The sequence below is a fragment of the Cryptomeria japonica genome, unplaced genomic scaffold (assembly GCF_030272615.1).
Source record: "Cryptomeria japonica unplaced genomic scaffold, Sugi_1.0 HiC_scaffold_12, whole genome shotgun sequence".
NCBI lineage: Eukaryota > Viridiplantae > Streptophyta > Pinopsida > Cupressales > Cupressaceae > Cryptomeria > Cryptomeria japonica.
In genome coordinates, this window is record NW_026728834.1 from 2,545,158 (window position 1) to 2,567,598 (window position 22,441).

Below are 22,441 nucleotides of genomic sequence, written 5' to 3' on the forward strand. Positions count from 1 at the left end.
TGGCTATTCTTTTTAGGTGGCCTTGGGCCATCATGTGTGCTTTGATGCTCAAGTAACAATAGTTTGGGGATAGAGAAGACCTTTTTTTACTCTATTGCCCAATGGAGTAGGCACCCGATCTGCTCCCAAGAGATTTGGGATCTTGGCATGACCACAAGGGGCATGTATTCCAAAGATAGAACCACTATTGGGACTTAAAAAATTGTCTAATTTTAAAATCCCAAGCTCAAAATTTTCAATTTTTACACTCAAAAACCCCCTTGGAGGATAACATGCAAGTTATCGTACTGTTGCAAGCAACAATGTGTTGTTTATGACATGTTATTGACCCTTTGTCTAACATCAACATCTCATGTCAATAACACATCATGTTATTGACCTCCTTGAGTATGTGGGCAGCGTGTTATTGATTGCTAGGGCAGTGACAGGTGGCTAAATATTTTGCAGCGCGAGACGATGTCTTTTTGGGATCCAAAAATCTATTTTTTGAGTTGACTGATCTATCCAGTCAACTCACTTAAGCTTCACCGGCTAATAGGTTTCAACTCATTGGGAGGCCAATCTCCAGGGTTCATCCTTACCAACTAGTGGTAAAATCATCTGATATCCCATGAGACAATGTGACCAACGAAAGGGTCACACGAGATAAGGCAAGCAAGGCAAGGAAGGGGAGGTTTCCCTTATCCCGTAGAGTAAAAGGTGATGAACAAAGGTTGCACGAGATAAGGCCCACAAGGCAACAAAGAAAAAGAAAGGTTTTCCTTATCTTGTGTAGCTGAAAGCAACAAGCAAGGGTCATGTGGGACAAGAAAATAAGGGAAAAGTAAAAGATTTTCTTATCCCACAAGTTCCCATGAGGATAAGAAAAGGGTTGCGGGATAAGAAGGAACTAAGGTAAAGGGAATATGGCTTACCCCGGATTGGCACATAACATGGTAAAGAGACATGGTAAGGCAGCGAAAAGACAAAAGCAATATGAGCAATGCGAGATAAAAAAATATCAAAGCAAGAGATGAAAAGACTTATCCCATGTGGCAACAAAGATAAAGACTGCCAGTGTATGAAGAGCCAAGGAGCGAAGATGAAAATACAACACGAGGTAAGAATGATCAAAAGATAGTAAAGAAATCATTATCCCACAAAGGTTCCCATCAATCAGTTAAGGCCAGCGGGATAAGAAAATATTAAGAAAAAGGACAAAAGGGAGACTCGACAAGCTTATCCCACAGAGGTAAGGAAGATGTCTCCAGAGTCTATGACATAAGGAAATATTTAAGAAAAAGAGAAGGGGATTATCCTATGAAGGAAATAAGAGTGCCCCCATGACTTGTGGGATAAGAAAGTGAAGAAACATAGAGTTGAATTTCCTTATACTGTGCATCCACATAGGGATAAGAAAAAGGTCGAAGCTACTGAGGGAAATAGAGCTCCCCATTATCCTATACTATGAAAGAGATAAAATGAGGGGCTCACAGGGTAAGTAAGAAAAAGGAGAATGGGGTAACCTATTATCCTGTGGTCACTAAGCCCATGAGATGGAGTCATAGCATGCATAACACACATGTTATGCAACTTGCAGAAAATGCCACCATGCGGCCTGATGGTCAAATTGTTCATGTGGAGGGTTGACAGAGGTTAACTAGAGGATAGGGGGGAATATTTTAAAGATGTGGCATGTACAGATTGGCCAGATTCCACCTGTTGAAAGAGGAGACAATGACAATGAAAATGATTGTGCCAACATGTTGCAGGTAGTTTTCTGCGACCAAATCAAATCGGATCACAGTGACAAAGCCCAGGAGGGAGATAACATTTAATGAGGATTGGACAAAAGATCAGTTGATCAGCTCCATGAAATATGAGGATCTTCTATCAATGAGATTTCACTACCTCAAGCATGCCAGAGGATCACTCACCAAGGAGATGAGAGGACACAAAGGTATAGATTACTAAGTATAGTAGTTTAGGTTCATAGATCGGTTAGGATGTAGGAGAGGATGAACTTAAGGAAAAATTGTGTGTGGCTCAAGACACTTACTTCTAATTGTCCTCAAGCTTGTGGTCCCAAGTCCCAAATGCTATCTTCATAGCTGCTTTCATTAATTGTCTCTAGATGGATTGCATACAAAGAAGGAAAATAGACACATCATGGCCCATCTATGTCTTAGGCAATCAAATTTTGACATGTGTATCTCACCTGGCCTGTGGCTTGTTTTTATCCCTTGTTCTTATAAAAGGGAATTCAACACCATTGTGAATGCATTAATTCTAAATATAATTTCTTCTGGAAGAAAGGCTTCCATGTAGTTTTAATGCCAATTTGAGTTTTCTTTCAGTTTGTAGTTCTTAATGTTAAAAATAGTTGTAACCAAAATAAAAGAAGATTTAGAGGTTTTATTTGTAGTTGTCTCTATTATGTATGCTCTATTTTATGGAATGAAATGATCAAGGATATTTTGTTTTGTCAGTACAAGTTAGGTGTATATCTTATTGTTTTCTTCTCTTCCAGAAAAGGATTAATTTTCTTCTTCAAGGTGTAGGAATATTGTTGTGTATATCTAAGATTCTTCAGTATGGTTGTTGCTAAAATCAAAAGAGATAATCTTGATGTAATGCATTAACATTCAAATCTCAAAGGTTGCATGTCTCCCTATTTAAATTTTAAATCTGCATGTTGTGAGGTTAACTCTCCTTCTCATACAAGGCACTAGTCATGGTTGTTGCTTCTAGCTTTCAGAATCATTCCTCAAATCCAATTTCTTTTACTTTTTGTATTTCCTTTTTGTATTGAGAGTAGGAGTAATGTAGAAACCTCCTCAATGAGTTCTTATAATCTTACAACCTAAGGTTAAAGCCATAACCAAAAGTTTATCCATCCTCCTTAGTATCTTTCATGGAGATGATTTGCTGTAAGCTATAGTGTCTTGAGTATTGTGAAGATAAAATTTGTTAGACACTCCATAGGTTCACCCATCATGGTCTCGCAGAGCCAAAAGTGTAGGAGATCTTACTCTTGTGACTAAATCTCATTCGTTGGCCAAAACCCTTCCCCGAGTTTGTCAATGAGTTAGTGGAAATTTCTCTGGGACTCGAGGACTATTGGTTTGGAAACCAACAAAATGGCAAATCTACTGGGGAAGTGTCTAGAATCTCTTGTTTCTAAAGTTTACATCATCATATACATTTCCCCATCACTCCATTTGGAAAGAGTCAACAAAGTGAAGACTCTAAACTTTATTTCAGATGTTATGTGGTTTGTAGCTTGGAAGAAGTTTTGTAGTAGCCTTTAGGAAGAAAGATTCAAACAATTTTGTTGGTGAAGAAAGGACCCAGAATGATAAAATACTTTGAATGGCTCCCTATTGCTAAAAATATTCCTCTGCAAGGAGGTGGCGAATCTGTCATGAAAGGAACTAGAAAGTTGTGTGGAAAAGGTTCTAGGTCTCAGAGTGTTTGTTTGTAACTCACACAAAGTTGAAGACTCTACTAGATGAACTTAGAAAATGTATGTGTATCTCAGAAAAATTGTCCATTCAAAGTTGTATTAGCTAGGGGAGAGAGGGTACACAAGTTTCTTCTTGTTCTTGTTTGTTGATTCTAATATACCAAATATAAATGTTGGTGCACTTAGGAGTGTCTATTCATTACTTGAGGATTTATTAGTGATGCCTGAATGTAATGGATTTGTTCATCCCATGGGTGTTCTTCCTATTATTTATGATTTGAATCTTGGGCATTGCCATATTGATATGTATCTTAGTAGTACTACCTTGCATTGTAGTTATGCTTCTACACCTCTTGAAAATTTAGATATGCAAATTCTTGTGTATAACCATGATAGAATGGAAAAAATGTTAGAAGCCTTGCCCCAAATGAATAGAAAGATTGAGGAACTAAGTAAGTTTCAGATTTGGGGGTCCCTAAATATCATGTATCCAAATGTATATGCACATGTGCTAATCCAAAATGAAGAGGCAGTGCTTGATGAAAGTATTGCAGATTTGAATGAGAGGTTGATGTCATGACAAGCTCAGCTAAGTGTTAATCATGATATACCTCCCATTCAAGTAGTTGGACCCCCTATTTATTCTCTTGATCTGTTGTATGATCTGTTCAACCTATCATGGGTGGAGGATGAATTCCAAACCATACCAACTCAAATTTATAGTCAGATGAGCAGATTTGATGGTTTCAACATATGTGAGGGGAATGCTAATGTCCAAAGGTTTCATAGTTTCATACAGAAACATTTGTTTAGAGAAGAGGACATGTCCATGAGATTTGTTTTTAGGTCTCTTGATGCAAGAGCTAAGGATTGGTACTTAGGTTTCCTCAAGAAATTCTTTGCTTATTGGGGTGAGCTAGTGGGTGCATATTTGGAAGAATTTGTAAGAGAACCTACTGATCTTGTCAAAGAATTATCTCAGATAAGGAGGTAGGATAAAGATACTAGCATCGCATTCAGTCACAAGTTTGCAAGTTCATTTTCACAAATCCTTAAAGGTTTTAGGCCTAATACCACAACATTTACTAGTATGTATTTTGAAGCCTTTGAAGAAGGTTCTAGTGCACTATTGGAAGATCTCAAAATTGTTAATATGTAGATGGCTTATAATTATATGGACATTATGGATAGAATGAGACATGAATACATGAAAAAATTATTGTCCACAAGTCTCAATGATGGTAGAAAATGTGTTCAAGTTGCAAACAGCTGCATGGATGCATGTGACCAAGAAATTTCATTCTCAAAAGAAGAACAGCGCATGATTGACATGGTAGGGATCGAAGAAGAAGAAAATTGCATCCTTGAGATTGATGGAAATGGTGTTCCTTTTTCCCAGTCTCAATAGGGATACATATCAGAAGAAGACATCAATGAGATGCACAATGATAAAACTCAGTACAGTGATGAACATCAACAAGATGAAGAGTGTAATCAATCCATTGAAGACCAATGTGTAAGCATGAAGTGCAACCATGAAGACCCAAATGCAAATTAAGATGAACCTACAAAAATATTTCATCCTATGCAAGACTAAGACTATAAGTTTTTTAAGGTTGTTGGAGATGCAATCTCCTATGATGATGAAGTACTACTTTGTGATCAGCCCTTTGAGTTTTCACAGTTTGATGATGATAGCATTGTTGATCATGAGTTATAGCTTGAGTATACCAACAACAATAGTGAGGATCAAGAAGAAGAGTAGGTAGAAGATATAGATCAAAGAAGTGGTCTATTAAATAGTGATCAAATTTCAGATTTGTTGTCAATTGAGTATCAGAAACATATGGGTAGAAGTGGTTCTCAATCCTTTTTTTTTTCTTAGGCCAAGGATTAAACTTTTGGTGAGGCCATATATGACAACATATCTGATTTTTCTTTTACTAGTGAGTGGGTCAGCATGCATAATGATAATGCACATGATAGGGATGTGGTGTTTGAGTGCCATGATCAAAGTAGTAATAGCTTTGATGAGTGTGATGATGAATCCAATTTATCACACACATGCCAGACCTCAACCATGTGCATTAAATTCCTTGGTGATGAGTGATGAGCTGAGATATTAGCTCCTTTTATTCCTAGAACTCATAAGTTTTTGTCACGTTTTGATTTATATGATGGGATGGTAATGATGTATTAAAGTTTGTCTATATGCATTTCAGATGTTAACTAAACCCATTAAACCATGTTTTGTGTTTGCTAGTTATTCCTGTAGCCATGTGCTTTATTCATGTTGCCATACGGATTATTATAGGTGATATCATGTGTGAAATTAATGGATGTTATGATTAATTAAAATAGATATGCATATGCTTGTATGTTCTCTCTTTTCAATTACAAGAATAAATGAGATGTTGCGGAGAAGGTTGTCCTATCACGTCGTTGGCAGTTTGAGATATTCAACGAGGTGACTAAAAGTTCAAATCAGCGAAGAGGATAATGAGCATAAGGAATGTTAGAGGATAAGTTGGGCACACAAGACTCATTTATGTCTGATCTAGTGGGTATCAATCTTGTAATACCGCCATGCTATGTTCTTGGCTATGGTTTAGTTTAGATCCACACTTTTAGTGGCTTAACTCCGAATGTTCTCCTTCATGAATGTTATCTGCCTCTTCCCATCGGTGTGATCTTAATTGTAGGAAGTTGTTGTTTTCTTTTAAATATGTGTCTCCATCTCTTTTATAAGGTTAGAAAGGAAAGAGAGGGAAAAAGAGAAGAAGATTTAAAAATAAACTTGTAGAGTGTTTGAGTTTCCTTTCATTCTGAATAATGTATCGACTTTTGAGAAACAATGAAAAAATTTATGTTATTCTGAGAACTTTGAGTTATTTTGGAAGCCTGGATACATTCATCCAAGTGGGCCCACTTGGTGACTGTTCCTATCCCTTTGTTAAATTTAGTTCTCTTCTTTCATTGCAATAGACATCCTTGCATTAACTGTTCTTGCAACCACTGGAAACAGATCCATTGACAGTTCCTGCTGCCAAAGCAAATAAATTAATTCTTGTTTGACAACTTTGGGCTTAGTTGGTATTTATTGAGTAAGATTTATGTTAATGCATAGTTTTCCTATAGCCATTCAGTTATTTTAATTCTTTCTTACTTTTTTCGCATAGATTTTAGTTGTTGCAGTAATGCAGGGTAGCTATCACAGGAACTTAGTGCATATATAGTGCAAACCCATTCCAAGTAATATGTCCCTAGGTTGATAATCAAATGAACTCCAGCTATGGAGATAGTAACTTCATAGAGTGAATGTCCAAACTTTGGGTTGAGACTTTAACTATATTTATTATTCATATTGTTGGACTGAACAATGAGTTTTCTTATGAGTGTAAGAATTCTTTGGAGAACCTTCACATAGATGTGGAAGATGATCATCACTTTGAGCCAAAATTTTCCAATTAGCTAGAATCAAACTCTTATGAGTCTATATGGGACACAGACAATGGTGCAACAACATGCTTGGTAGATGAAGAATTGCATGAACCTATGGGTATACTAGAGCTTCCAAGTGATCCTTTTTTCCATAATAGTGACTTGTTGTCACAAAGTAAACCAATATGTGATTCTTTGTCAATGCATGTATTGGATGAATGTTTGAAGGAGTCACAAAATTTGCAAGAGTATCCTCTTGAGTTTTTTCAGTTTGACATGCAAACTTGTGCTGAATTTTTTTAAAATGAAACCAGCTGCATGCTTGTGCAAGAGGTTATTCGTTTTCAGCTGGGTGATGTTTCCATGAGGTGTGATAGTGGTTTCGGCCATAATGTGTGTAATGAAGAGCAGGCCAATGTATTTTTTGATGAGCATAATACACTTATGTCACACAATAATCAGAGTTTTCAGTCATTGCATGGGTTTCAGATGTTTAATGATAGTGAGCACACTGTTAATTTTTAGTATGGTGGTTGGGTAAGAGATGCCAACATGTTTGATCAGTGGCATCCTAGATATACTTTCACATTGGCTTCAATGCATTATGAGGGGAATAGTGTGTATGATAGAGGAAAGCATTGGTTGATATTTTCAGGTGGTTTTGGGCCATCATATGTGGTTTGATGCTCAAGCAACAATAGTTTGGGGGTAGAGAAGACATTTTTTGACTCTGTCACCTAATGGAGAAGGCACCTGGTCTACTCCCCAAAGATATGGGGTCTTTCCATGCCCACAAGGGGCATGATATTTTAAATTTTTGCACATAGAATCCCCGTGTAGGATAACATGCAAGTTATCATACTCTGGTAGGCAACAATGTGCTGATTATAACATGTTATTGACCCTATGTCTAACATCAACATATCATGTCAATAACATGTCATGTTATTGACTGCCTTAAGTATGTGGGAAGCATGTTATTGATCGTTGGGGCAGCGACAGGTGGCTAAATATATTGCAGCATAGGATGAAGTCTTTTCAAGCTCCAAAAATCTATTTTTTAGGTTGACCGGTCTAGCCAGTCAACTCACTTAAGCTTCGCTGTCTAATGGGTTTCATACCATTGGTCGGCTGGTCTCCTAGGCTCATCATTACCAGCTGGCAGTAACATCATTTTTTATCTCGTGAGACAACATGACCAGCCAAAGTGTCATGCGGGATGAGGAAGGTGAAGCAATGAATGGGAAATTTCCCTTATCCCGTAGGGTAAAAGGCGATGAACAAATGTTAAGTGGGATAAGGCCCAAAAGGCAATAAAGGGAAGGAAAGGTTTTCCTTATTCTGTGGAGAAGAAACCAACAAACAAGGGTCATGCTGGACAAGTTAACAAGGGAAAAGTAGAAGGTTTTCTTATCCTTCGTGTCCCCATGGGGATAAGAAGGAACTGAGGTAAAGGGCAAAAGGCTTATCTTGCATCATCATAGAACATGATAAAGAGACATGATCAAGAAGGGAAAATATAAAAGGAATATGAGCAATCTGGGATAACAAAATATCAAAGCAAGAGATGAAAAGACTTATCCACATGGCAACAAAGATCAATACTGCTAGTGTATGAAGACACAAAGAGAGAACATGAAAATAAAACATGTGATAAGAATGATCGAAAGATACTAAAGAAATACTTGTCTTGTAAAGGTTCCCATCAACCAGTTAAGGCCAGTGGGATAAGAAAATGTTAAGACAAAAGATAAAAGGGAGACTCGACAGGCTTATCCCATGGCGATAAGGAAGATCTCTCCAAAGGATGCGGGATAAGGAAACATGAAGGTGATGGAGAAGGGGCTTATCTCGTGAAGGAAATAAGAGTACCCCCATGGCTTGTGGAATAATAAAGCAAAGGAAAATAGAGATGAATTTCCTTATCCCCCACATCCCCGCGAGGGTAATGAAAAATGTTGAAGTTGCAGAGGGAGATAGAGCTCCCCATTATCCCACAATATGAAAGAAATATAATGAGGGGCTCGCTGCATAAGTAAGAACAAGGAGAATGACGTAACTTGCTAAACCGTAGTGCTTAAGGCCATGAGATGGAGTCATAGTGCACATGACAAACATGTTATGCGACTTGTAGACAACACTGCCATGCAACCCGATTGTTAAATTGTCCACGTGAAGGGTTGATGAAGGTGGACTAAAGGGTAGGGGGAATATTTTGGAGATGTGGCATGTTCAAATTGGCCAAATTTGATCTATCAAAAGAGGAGATGATGCCAATGAAAATAATTGTGCCGACATGTTGTGCGTAGTTTTCTATGACCGAATCAAATCAGATCACAGCGACAAAGCCCAAGAGGGAGATAACATTTAATGAGGATCGGATAGATGACCAATTGAGAAGCTCCATGAAATTTGAGGATCCTTTGTCTATGATATTTCACTACCTCGAGCATGCCAAACAATCACTGAACAAGGAGATGAGAGGACACAAAGATATAGATTGCTAAGTATAGTAATTTAGGTTTAGAGATCGGTCAGGATGTAGTAGAGGACAAACTTAAGGCAAATTTTTGTGTGGATTAAAACACTTATAATTGTCCTCAAGCTCATGGTCCCAAGTCCCAAAGGCTATCTTCATACCTACTTGCATTAATTGCCTCTTGATGGATTGTGTACAAAGCAAGAAAATAGACATATAGTGGCCCATCTATGTCCGAGGCAATCAAATTTTGACATGTGTATCTCACTTGGCCTATGACTTGTTTTTCTCCCTTGTTCTTATAAAAGGGAATTCAGGGCCATTGTGAATGGGTTGATTTTGAATGTAATTTCTCCTAGAAGAAAGGCTTCCATGTATAGTGCAAGTTTTAATGCTATTTTGAGTTTTCTTTTAGTTTGTAGTTCTTAATGTTTCAAACAGCTGTAACTAGAGTACAAGCAGATTTAGAGGTTTTATTTGCAGCCATCTCTCTTACGTATGCTCTATTTTATGAAATGAAATGATCAAGGATATTTTGTTTTGTCCCTGCAATCCAAGTGTATATCTTGTTGTTTTCTTCTCTTCCAGGAAGAGATTGATTTGCTTCTTCAGGGTGTAGGAATAATGTTGTGTATATCTCAGATTCTTCAGTATGGTTGTTGGTGAAATCAAAAGGGAGAATGTTGATGTAATGCATTAACATTCAAAGCTCAAATGTTGAATTTTTCCCTATTTGACTATTAAAATTTCATGTTGTGAGGTTAACTCTATTTCCCATACAAGGCACTAGTCATATTTGTTGCTTCCAGTTTTCAGAATCATTCCTTAAATCAATTTGTTTTTACTTTCTACATTTCCTTTCTACATTAGGAGTAGGAGTAGTTTAGAAACCTCCTCAATGAGTGCTTAGATGCTTACAAACTAAGGTCAAAGCCATAAAAATGATTTTATACATCTTCCTTAGTATCTTTCATTCAAATGATCTATTGTAAGTTGTAGTTTTCTAAGTAGTGTGAAGCTAAAAGTTGTTAGACATTGCATAGGTTCACTCACCTTGGTCTCGCAAAGCCAAAAGTGCATGAGATCTTAATCTTGTGATTGAATCCCATTCGTTGGCCAAAAACCTTCACCGAGTTTGTCAATGAGTTAGTGGCAATTCCTCTAGGGCTCAAGGACTGTTGGTTTCGGAACCAACAAGTTCTATTCCTATTAGAGATCCTAATTTTATTAATCTTGATGAAGAATGGGTGAAAATGTTGTTAATGATGAAAATTTTTATCCTAATATTTTTTATGATGAATATAAATATGTTGATGTTAACAATGATTTATCTACAAAATTTTCAAAAGCATTTATCCTAGCTCCTAGTAACGAACATAGTGAATCAACATTAGAGCATGGTCCTTGTTTGGAACTTGCGATAGCTCCATCTACTGTGCTCAATGTTGCTAGGACAATGTTGTGTTGTCCACCTTCCCAAAATGATGATCAAGAAGATTGAGTGGAGGGTGGTGGTGTAGGGGAACTCAAAGGTGTGCTAGCATCTTTTCAATATGTATTTGAATGCAACATAATGTGTTGCCTTGAAGGTTTCTTTATTAGGTCCAATGCTATGTAATTAGCCCTAAGGCTCCAAGGTGTTTGTACTTGGTCAAAAGCCTTGTATGGGAATTTTATCTATGTTTCTGGTGTTTAGGGGTCATAGAGGTTTTGTGTGTCCACTTTGTAACCTTTGGTGTGAAGGCAAGTTTGTAATGTAATAATTCATCCAAAGTTGCCATGTTGTCATAGGCAACTTTGTCAAAATTTGAGTTGTGGCTACCCAACGGCTAATTTCTTGAACTTGTATGTTGGGAGGTGGTTAGAGGAGTTCTTTGGCATTATTTAATCCTGAGGAATGATTCCCAAAGGTTAGATAGAGACTTTGAATGAAATTTATGCTTCCAACAACTCAACAACTATCACTTTTACTGCATTTTCTTGTGTTCCTGACTTTGGTATGGATTTGTATGGACATCTAGAAGGGATAATTCCTTGAATAAGTTGTAATAGTGAATCATATTTCATTTGATTTAGGTTTGAGGACTTGAAACTCAGTGGTTGCAAAGTTATTGAATTTTCTTTCTCGTTGCCTAGGGAAAAAAATAATGGTTTGGATGCAAAAGGTGCCACCATTCAACATTCCTATATGGGGATGGTCTGAAACCCTGGGGAATGTTGGTTCACCATGTATACTAAATTATTTTCTTTTTTTTGGAAGCAGGAGACTTCATCTTGCATTTTTGGAGTGATGCCCTAGACTTGACATTTCCCATGTGGCAAGTCTGTGCAGTGAAGGATTGATTGAACCCTTGGTACAATGGACCAAATAGTGGTCAAAGCTTGCATGGAGGGGACACTTAGACATTTTCATACCTTTTCCTAAAGTCCAATATTCATTCCCATATGACTGGTGAAGACTTTGAAGCCAAAAACCTCTATGTCGACTAACAAGATCAAAATAGGCACAATAGGGTTTGAATATTTACGTTCAAAACCCAGATGCATAAGTTTAAAATCCTTTAGGGGATCCAATTGGGTGTCTAAATATAAAAAAATTTCAAGGGTTTGTTTGAAGAGATTGGTAGATAAAGAGGAAAAATCCCAAAAAGAGGCCTAATTGCTTGTAGCCATGTTTGCTAGGTCACTAAGAACAAAGGACATAAGGGGATTGTAGAACAAACCAAGGAGGTCCAAATCAATAAAAATACCATGTCAAACATGTTCAAACACCAACACATGACATATTTCACCATTTTAATAAAAGGTCCTTTTGGCAAGGATTTGGGGTTGTGAGGTGCCTTGGTTTAGGGGGTTGAGCACATAGAAGTAGGAGTCTCCTTGTGAAACCAAGTTTTCCTAAGTGGATTGATACTTGGAAGGGGTCAAGGGAAAGTTTAATAACCTTTGGAAGGATGAAGGTATTGGACCATTGGTTAGTGCCAAGTGCTAACCCATAGAAGAAGCACAAGGAGATTGCTCATTATCACCAAACCCTTTGCATCATATTGTACCAGAGTTATACCAAGGGTGGAATAGTGTATTTCAGACACAAAATTTGGAAGTGAGGCTGATACAATGCCTCCTAAGCCAATGAACCCATAGGCCATCAAGAAGATGGTAGAGGAGTTTCTTGAAGAGAAACTCAAAGAGACCAGACAGACCAAGGGAAATGAAAAAAATTGTGATGATGAAATAGAGGAGGAGAATGAAGAACAAGAGGCCATTTATAAAGAGGCTCAGAATATGGCACCTGATCAAAAGATTCTCTTGGATGCCTCAAAATCAGTAAATAGAGACAATGTGGAAAGTTTACCTATCTATGGTGGTAGCTTGAATTGAGAAGAGGTTCTTGAATGGATAGAAGCACTCAACAACCACTTTGATTACAAAGAAGTTTTTGAGGAGAAAAGAGTGAGTTTGGAAAAGTCTAGACTCAAGGGGTCTACCTTGTTGTGGTGGACAATGTTTCAAAAATAAAGGATAAATATAGGGAAGAAGAAGATATCCTCTTGGGAGAGGATGAAAAGAAAAATCAAGGATCAATTCCTACCAATAGACTATGAGGTTAAGATGTACAAGAAGCTGAAAAATATCATATAGGGGGAGTTAGATGTGAATGCATATACTAAATAATTTCACAAACTAAGTCCTAGGTCAAGGAAGCATGAAGAAGAGGCAGAGAAGGTGGCTAGATATCTGAATGGGTTAAAGTAAAACATTCAAGATGAGATCAACATCATGGCTTAGGACACTATGCAGAAATGTTTCCAATTGGCATTAAGAGTGAAGATAAGATAAAGAGAAGAGGAGAGAAAAACAATAGAGGAAGAGGAGGTAGGAACTTTATAGGTAGAGGTGGCTATGGAGGAAGTATTGAGATAATCGATGAACAAATGAGAGAGGGGGGTGAATTAGTTGTTAATAAATTATATCAATCAAACCACTTAATAACCTTTAACCAAAGAACATGAACATTGAATACGGGAATAGAAGAAAAAGATATTGGTAAGCAAAAAAACTTAAGAATGAAATAGATAATTAACACAATGCAACCATAGAACATAACACCCTGATTTGTACTTGGAAAACTTAGTAAAGGGAAAAACCATGGTGGGAAGCCTACCCACAGTCAGATGATACTTTTGCAGAAAGTATGCGATACAATAAGGGGCCTATACATGTAGGAAGGAAAATTGCCTAGAGCGTACTTCTCATTACAAAGAGGTTATAACCACCTTAAGATAATTGGACAATAATCCAAAAGAGTGAACTACCAGAGATAACATCTACCATGCCTGATTACAGTCCCAATTAAGCTCAATACTAGAGGCCTTTGACCTCTTCCTTAAACCCAATTCAATTACCTATGATCAACCAAATATCCTTCACATATGATATTTCATTCCATGACCATGACACACTTATTTCATTCTCATACCATACCATGATCTACAACGAGATCTTACATTAATTTATACAAACCCTAAGGCCTAAACAAATTAGGTCAACCACCTAAAGATATTATAATAAGATCATTACATACATCCATATTACAATGATATGCCATGTCAGATTTAGACCAAAACAACAATAACTAATCCATAAATCATCCCAGTAACGTGTATAGAACATGTTAACATGAGACCGATCCATAACCTAGATAGGTACCAAACCTAGTCTCGGTCCACCACGCCAAAGAAATGTCTTCAATCAGCTGAGGCACAATGAAGGATCACCTTTTTCATCCTGGATTCCATCTAGAAGCCGCACCAACACCACTTAGCATTCTATCAAGGATTCTCAGTGAAAGCTCTATTGGTTAAACCTTAAACCCATGTCAGTAAGGGTTTACAAGAGTGTATGATAGCATCCAATCACCAAGTCAACACCAACTGACCAAAATATCCTCCAAAAGCATGTAACACATAAAACCAAACATACTCCATTGATACAAACATGCCGAAAGTGTCCAACAGATTGTCCCTTCGACTGGTAACACTAGATCTTCTGTCGGTAACCAACCATAATAGCTAGTGTTGACATCAATGACAAAATATCAATGCAACACATAATTAATTCATCCATGTTGCTAACAATCTCCCCCTTTGGCATTGATGGAAACACTAGATGTGAAAAACATCTAAGTAACAAGAAATGCCAAACAAGTCTCCCCCTATAGAAGACAACCAGCAATCTCTTGAATATCAATAACTCTCCTCCTGTGAATAATATTTTTGTAAAGTTATTTTTCACATCACTATCACTCCCCCTTTGACATCAATGCTAGAAATCTGACAAAAATATAAATGCAAGAATATAAGCCTTTAAATCTCAAATCTGACCACTCCCCCTGAGTAATAGGACCACTACATTAGTGTCAAAATGAATAGTATCTCTGATAATGCATGTCAGATTGATTCCAAACTGCATCAATCAAGTCTCTAGCAGAGGGACAGAAACCCATAACCTATCTCTCAAATACTCAAATGAATCCTTAGATAGTGGTTTAGTGAATATATTTGTGATCTTCTCTTTAGTGTTCACATAAACCAATTTGACTTCCTTTTCTTCTACCTTGTCCTTCAGAAAGTTATATTCTATTTATATGTGCTTAGTCTTAGAGTGAAATACTAGATTCTTAGACATGTTAATAGCTGCAGAGTTATCATAATAGATAACTACTAGTTCACTATAATTTACCTTGATATCCTTCAACATTTGCTTCATCCACAAGACTTGAGTGCAATTAGTTGTTGCTGCAACATATTCAACTTTTGCAGTAGATAAAGAAATGCATGACTATTTTTTGTTGATCCATGAAACCAATTTCTTTCCAAGAAAGAAAGCTCCACCAAAAGTTCTCTTCTTTTCATTTGTATCTCCTACCCAATCTGAATCTGTATATGCACATAAAGTGAAGTTATCATCTCTATAATACCATAAGCCATATTCTGTTGTTCCTTGCAAATATCAAAATATCCTCTTTACAACACATTCATGATTTTCTTTAGGATTACTTTGATATCTTGAAACAATACTTACTACATTCATAATATCTGGTCTAGTCTTAGTTAGATATAACAAGCCACCAATCATATACTTATACCTTTTTTCGGATTTACTAGTGCAGATGTATCTTTGATAGATAATTTCTCACTTGTCAACATAGGAGTACTTACCGGTTTGGAATTATCCATACCAAACTTCTTCAGCAATTCCCTTAGATACTTAGATTGATAGATAAAGATGCCTTTGTTAGTTTGATTAATCTCCAAACCTAAGAAAAATATCATCTCACCAATCATGGACAATTCAAATTCATTCTTCATATTAATAGAGAATTCCATGCACAATTTATCTTCTCCTCCAAAAATGATATCATCAACAAATACTTCAATAATCTGAATATCATCATCAATGATCTTATAATATAAATCAATATCATCACTACCTTTAGTAAAACCAACATTCAAAAGATATGCATCTAACCTTGCATACCAATCTCTAGGAGCTTGTTTCAATCCATATAAAACTTTCCTTAATCTAAAAACCATATCTTTATCATCCTGTTAGTGAAAATCCATTAGGTTGCTTAATATATACTTCTTCCTCAAGTTCACATCCATTTGATAGACCTTATAGTTCTTATAAGTTGCATAAGAAAGAAGTAGTCTAATAGCTTCAATTCTAGCTACAGGTGCAAATTTCTCACCATAATCAATTCCTTCCATTTGAGAATATCTTTTACAAACCAGTCCAGCCTTGTTTGTTACAACTTGACCATCCTCATTTAGTTTATTCCTAAAAAACCATTTAGTTCCAATAACATTCTTATTTTTAGGTTGGGGAACTAAAGTCCAAGTCTCATTCTTCTCTATCTGATCTAATTCATCTTCCATAGCCTTTAACGAATTTTTTATCTTTACAAGCTTCAATAACAGATGTCATTTCAATTTGAGAAATAAGACATACCTCTTCATTTTCCAGTCTTCTTATTGTCATAACTCCCTTGTTCCTATCTCCAATAATTTGATCTTCAGAATGATTTAACCTCACATACCTTGGTGTCTTCTAAACTTTAGGTTCACTGATCTGATCATCAGTCACAGTTGAAATTTTAGATTGTGTTGGTGTAACTGTCTCAGTATCTTGTATCGATTGAGGCATTGTTGGTTTAGTTATGATCATTTCCACTACCAGTTCCCTACCATATGATATAGATTGATTTCTATATTGCTCATCCACTTTCACATTTGTGCTCTCCACAATTTTTTGCAATCTTTTTTTATAATATCTATATGATTTACTTTGAATTGAATATCCAAGAAATATCCCTTCATCACATCTAGGATCAAACATCCTAATTGAATCATTCCTTTTGATATAACATTTACTTCCAAAAATTCTAAAATATATAATAGTAGGTGTATGTCCAAACCATAATTCATAAGAGGTCTTACCGATTTCACCTTTGATGTGAACTCCGTTGAATGTGTAGACTGTTGTACTCACTGCTTCTCTCATGTAGATGTGAAGCAATTTGGCTTCCATCACCATAGTTCTTGTTACATCCAAAATGGTTATGTTATTTCTTTCCACTACTCCATTATGCTAAGGAGTCTGAGGTGCAGATAATTGTCTCCTAATTCCATTTGTCTCACAATAACTATTAAATTCATGAGAAGTGAACTTGCCGCCTTGATCTAATCTCAGACATTTCATTTTCAATCTGGTTTCTGTTTCTACCTTAGCTTTAAGATCTTGAATTTCTAAAAGGATTCAAACTTCTCCCTAAGAAAAGTCACCCACATCATCCTAGAATAGTCATAAATTATCAGCATGAAATACCTATCACCTTGAAAGATTCTAGTCGTTGTCGGACCACATAAGTCAGTGTGGATCAAATCAAGTACATCATTAGATTTATCATGTATGCTCTTAAAATAATTTCTAACTTTCTTTCCCAATTGACATTCCTTACATGCTGAATTATGAGGCATCATAATCATAGGTATATCTCTAACTGACTTAGTTGAACTGATCTTAACAATAAATTTTTTTAAATTAACACGACACCTCTTATTCCATAACTAACTCTCATCAATATGAGCAATCAAACATGTCTTATTACCAGTGTTCAAGTGAAAGATATTACCTCTAGTTTGAGTACCAGTTGCAATCTCCAAACTAATTTTTTTAATGATTTTGCATTTTCTATCATTAAACTGAAGTTGGAAACCCTTGTCCACCAATTGACCAACACTTAAAAGATTATGCTTTAAACCTTCTACATAATAGACATTATCAGTATTATGCTTTCCCTCTAGAGAAATAATACATCTACCTTTGATCATACATACTGTGTCATCTCAAAATCTGAATTGACCACCATTGTATTCTTGCAGGGACAAAATTTTTCTTTTATCTCTTGTCATATGATGCGAGCATCCACTATCAATTACCCATTCATCCTTGTCTTCAACTTTTACTGCCAGGGCCTTTTCTTCATTTTTGATATCCGGTTCTAGTTCATCTTCCTTTAAATCATAGAACACCCATTCCTTTCCATTGCCAGATCCACTAGCAGAGTCTGTTGTTGGTTCATCCTCAAGTCATCACTTACTCCTTCCTCATTTGCTATGTAGCATTGTTTTCTTTTCTTGAATCTATATCTGTTCTGATTAGGCTTAAATGATTTCTTAACTCTTTCTTCAAATCTTACATTCCTTTCAAGACATCTAGATGCAAAATGACCAATCTTATTACATGCAAAACATTTAAAAGGTGCTTTTCCTTCATACTCACTTCATGTCGGCCCTTTAGGTACTGTTCTAGCAAATAAGGCTTCAAGTTGCTCAGATTCTTCATCCTCTTTCCTCATATCTTCCAATTCCTTTGCATATAAGGCTTTCCAATCACTTTTACCGATAGATGATGATGCATGAAAAGAAGGTTCAGACTTTGCAGCTTCAAAAGGTCCAAATTCTTCAAGCTTAAAAGCAGATAATTTCCCAATCAGAATATCTCTATTAACTAAAGAGTTTTCCATTGTTCTCAGTTCATTAATTGCAGTTGCCTTCATCTTGTAAGTCGATTGAAGGGTTCTCAAGACTTTGGAAATTATTTCATCTTCACTTAGAGATCCTCCACAATATAGAAATCCCATGACAATCTCATTTACTCTTTCCATAAATGTAGCAATTCTTTTATTATCTTCCATCTTCAAGTTTTCATACCTTACCCGGTAACCATCAAGTTTAGCAATTTTGATAGTAGGACCACCTTCATTCAGAGTTTGCAATTTATCCCACATGACCTTTGCCAATGATTTATCAGTCAGTCCCATGATTTGTTGATCAATAAGTGCACACAAGAGGGCTTCTCTAGCTCTGCAATCATTTTTAATATTCTTGTCCAGGTCTGCAGGAGTAGGATTTCTAGATGCCAGATCATAAGGTGTATATCCTTTTTCAGTGATCTCCCAAATGTTCTTTCCAATACATCTAAGATGAGTCTCCATTCAGATTTTCCATATCCCATAATTTATTCCATCAACCTTAGGAATTTCTCTTCTGAAAATAGTTGTTGGTGGATTTGAAGTATTAGGTACCATAGGATCTACCTCAAGAGGTTAAGCTTCTGCAACAGAGGACCAAATCTCTGATACCAATTGTTAGGATAATTGGTGAACAACTAAGACGGGGGGGGGGGGGGGGGGGGGGGGGTGAATCAGATTATATCAATCAAACAACTTAATAACCTTTAATTAGAGCACATGAACATTGAATACCAGAATAGCAGAAACATATAACAGTAAGCAAAAAAAATTAAGAATGAAACAGAGAATTAACACAATGCAACCATACCACATAACACCATGATTTGTATGTGGAAAACTCGGTAAAGGGAAAAAACATGGTGGGAATCCTACTCACAGTCAGATGATACTTCTGCAAAAAGTATGTGATACTGCACATGCAAAAAGGCACACTACCTAGAGCGTACTGCTCATTACAAAAGAGTCTCATTGACTATAGAGAGGTTATAACCACCTCAAGATAATTGGACAACAATCCAGAAGAGTGAAATACTAGAGATAGCATCTACCATGCTTGATTATAGTCCCAATTAAGATCAATACCGAAGGCCTTTGACCTCTTCCGTAAACCCAATTTGATCACCTATGATTGACCAAATTTCCTTCATATATGATATTGCATTCCACGACCACGACACACTTATTTCATTCCCATACCATACCATGATCTACAATGAGATCTTACATTAATTTATACAAACTACAAGGCATAAACCAATTAGGTCGGCCACCTAAAAGATATTACAATAAGATCATTACATACATCCATATTACATTGATATGTCATGTCATCTTTAGACCAAAACAACAATAGCCAATCCATAAATCATCTTGATAAAATATAGAGAACACGTTAACATGATACCAGTCCATAACCTAGATAGGTATCGAACCTAATCTGGGTCTACCATGCCAAATAAATTTCAATTAGTTGAGACACAATCGAGGATCACCTTCTGCAACCAGAATTCCATCTAGAAGCCACACCAACACTGCTTAGCATTTTGTCAAGGATTCTGAGTGAAAGATATGTCGTTTAAACCTTAAACCCATGCCGGTAAGGGTTTGCAAGAGTGTATGATAGCATCTAATCACCAAGTCAAAACCAAGTGACCAAAACATGCTAAAGAAGCATGTAACACATAAAACCAAACATACTTTATTGATCCAAGCATGCTGGAAGTGTCCAACAGATAGTCCCTTTTGCCGGTAACACTAGATCTTCTGTCGGTAACCAAAACCATATTGCAACACATAATCAATTCATTCATATTGCCAATAGGAAGAAAAACTCCTTCAAAAGATGGTGACTCTAACCAACAAGAGTCCAATGGAGAGTTCAACAATAAGAATGGGTGCTTTAGAGGAGGAAGAAGACCCTTTGGTAGGGGTAGACAAGGAAGTCAAGGCAGAGGTCCTGGTGTTTTCACTAGCAAGTGCTATAATTGCAACCAAGTGGGTCATACCATGAGTAGATGCTTGGAGAAAGCTTCTAGTTCACATGGACCAAAAAGAAGGAATCAACTTGTACAAGAAGATGATGGAAAAAGTGTCAATTCACCCATGGGAAATGTAGGTCCTACCTTGGATGGAGAAAGCCTCATGCTAAGGAGGACATTATTGAAGGTACCCCAACATAAGGAGCCACCACAAAGAAAGTCACTCTTCAAGACTACTTGTAAGTCTCATGGTAAGGTTTGTAAGGTGATTGATCCATTGAGAATATTGTTGCTTTGGAAATTGTAGAGAAGTTAAAATTGAAAAGGTTACCACATGTGAGACCTTATAGGGTATCTTTGCCTAAGAAGGGGCAACATGTAGTAGTAGATGAAAAAACTTGGGTGGATTTTGAACTAGGAGACTATAAGGATAGGATTTTGTGTGAAATCCTTCCTATGGATGCTTGCCACGTGTTGCCAGGCCACCCTTGGTAGTATGATATCAAAGCCCAACATGATGGGGAAAAGAATCTGTATGTCATTTCCAAGAATGGTAAATAGTTTAGGATGAAACCTTTTCCTAATCAAGGGGAAGAGAAGATTGTTAGTCCAAGTGTCATCATGGTTAGTGGGAAACAATATCAGATGTCCTTAAGAAAGAGGAGACCCAAGGCTATGCTTTAGTCTAATACCCAAAGGATAAACCTCAACAAGAGAATGGTGCAAAGAGGGATATTCGTAGTGAAGTACAAACCATTTTGGATAGGTATTAAGGAGTTATAGCCAAAGACATGCCTGATAACTTTCCCCCAATAAGAGAAATTAGTTATCAAATTGATTTGATCCCTGGTGTAACCTTGCCCAACAAAGTTGCCTACAAGATGACTCCCAAACAGAATGAGGAGATATCAAGGCAAGTGCAAGAACTACTGGATAAGGGGTTGATTAGGAAGATTTTAATTCCATGTGCTATACCTATTATGTTGGCATCCAAAAAATATGGAACATGGAGAATGTGCACTGATTCTAGAGCCATTAACAAGATCACAATTAGGTACTGATTTCCTATGCCTAGGATTGAAGACCTAATGGACTATCTTGGGGGATCTTGCTACTTTTCAAAGATTGATTTGAAATAAGGTTACCATCAAACTAGAATCAAACTTGGTGATGAGTGGAAGACATCATTTAAGACAAATGAGGGCTTATATGAGTGATTGGTGATGCCCTTCGGGCTCCCAAATGCACCTAGTACCTTTATGCACCTCATGAATGAGGTATTGGTTGAATTTATTCGCAAATTTGTTATTTTTTATCTTGATGACAAATTTGTGTTTAGCAGGTCCAAGGAGGATCATTTGAAGCATTTGGATCAGGTTTTGAGGAAGCTTCATGAGGAGAAAATGGTAATCAATCTTGAGAAGTGTGACTTCATGAAAACTGAATTGGTGTATCTACATTTTGTGGTTTCTAAGGGATGTTTAAAAATGGATATTTCAAAGGTTGAGGATATTATCAATTGTCCTACACCTAGGATAGTAGGTGATGTTAGGAGCTTTCATGGATTGGCTTCCTTTTATAGAAAATTCATCAAGGGTTTAAGTCATATTTGTGCTCCAATTCTTGACACTATAAAAGGAGGAATCAAATGCATGTTTGAATGGATAGGGAGGGCATCCCAAAGCTTTGATATTTTGAAGAGGAAGGTTGCAAAACTTCATACCTTGAGGCTCCCTAATTTTGATCAACTTTTTACAATTGAATGTGATGCAAGCAAGTAGGCAATAGCTGTAGTTCTTAATCAAGAAGGGCATCCAGTGACATTCTTTATAAGAGAAGTTGAATGAGGATAAGAAAAGGTATTCAACCTATGATTTGGAGCTCTATGCTATTGTGAAAGCACTCAAAACATGGCACCATTACCTTCTTCCAAAAGAGTTCATTGTTTATACTAATAACCATGCATTGAGTTTTCTTAATGGGCAGGAGAAGTTGAA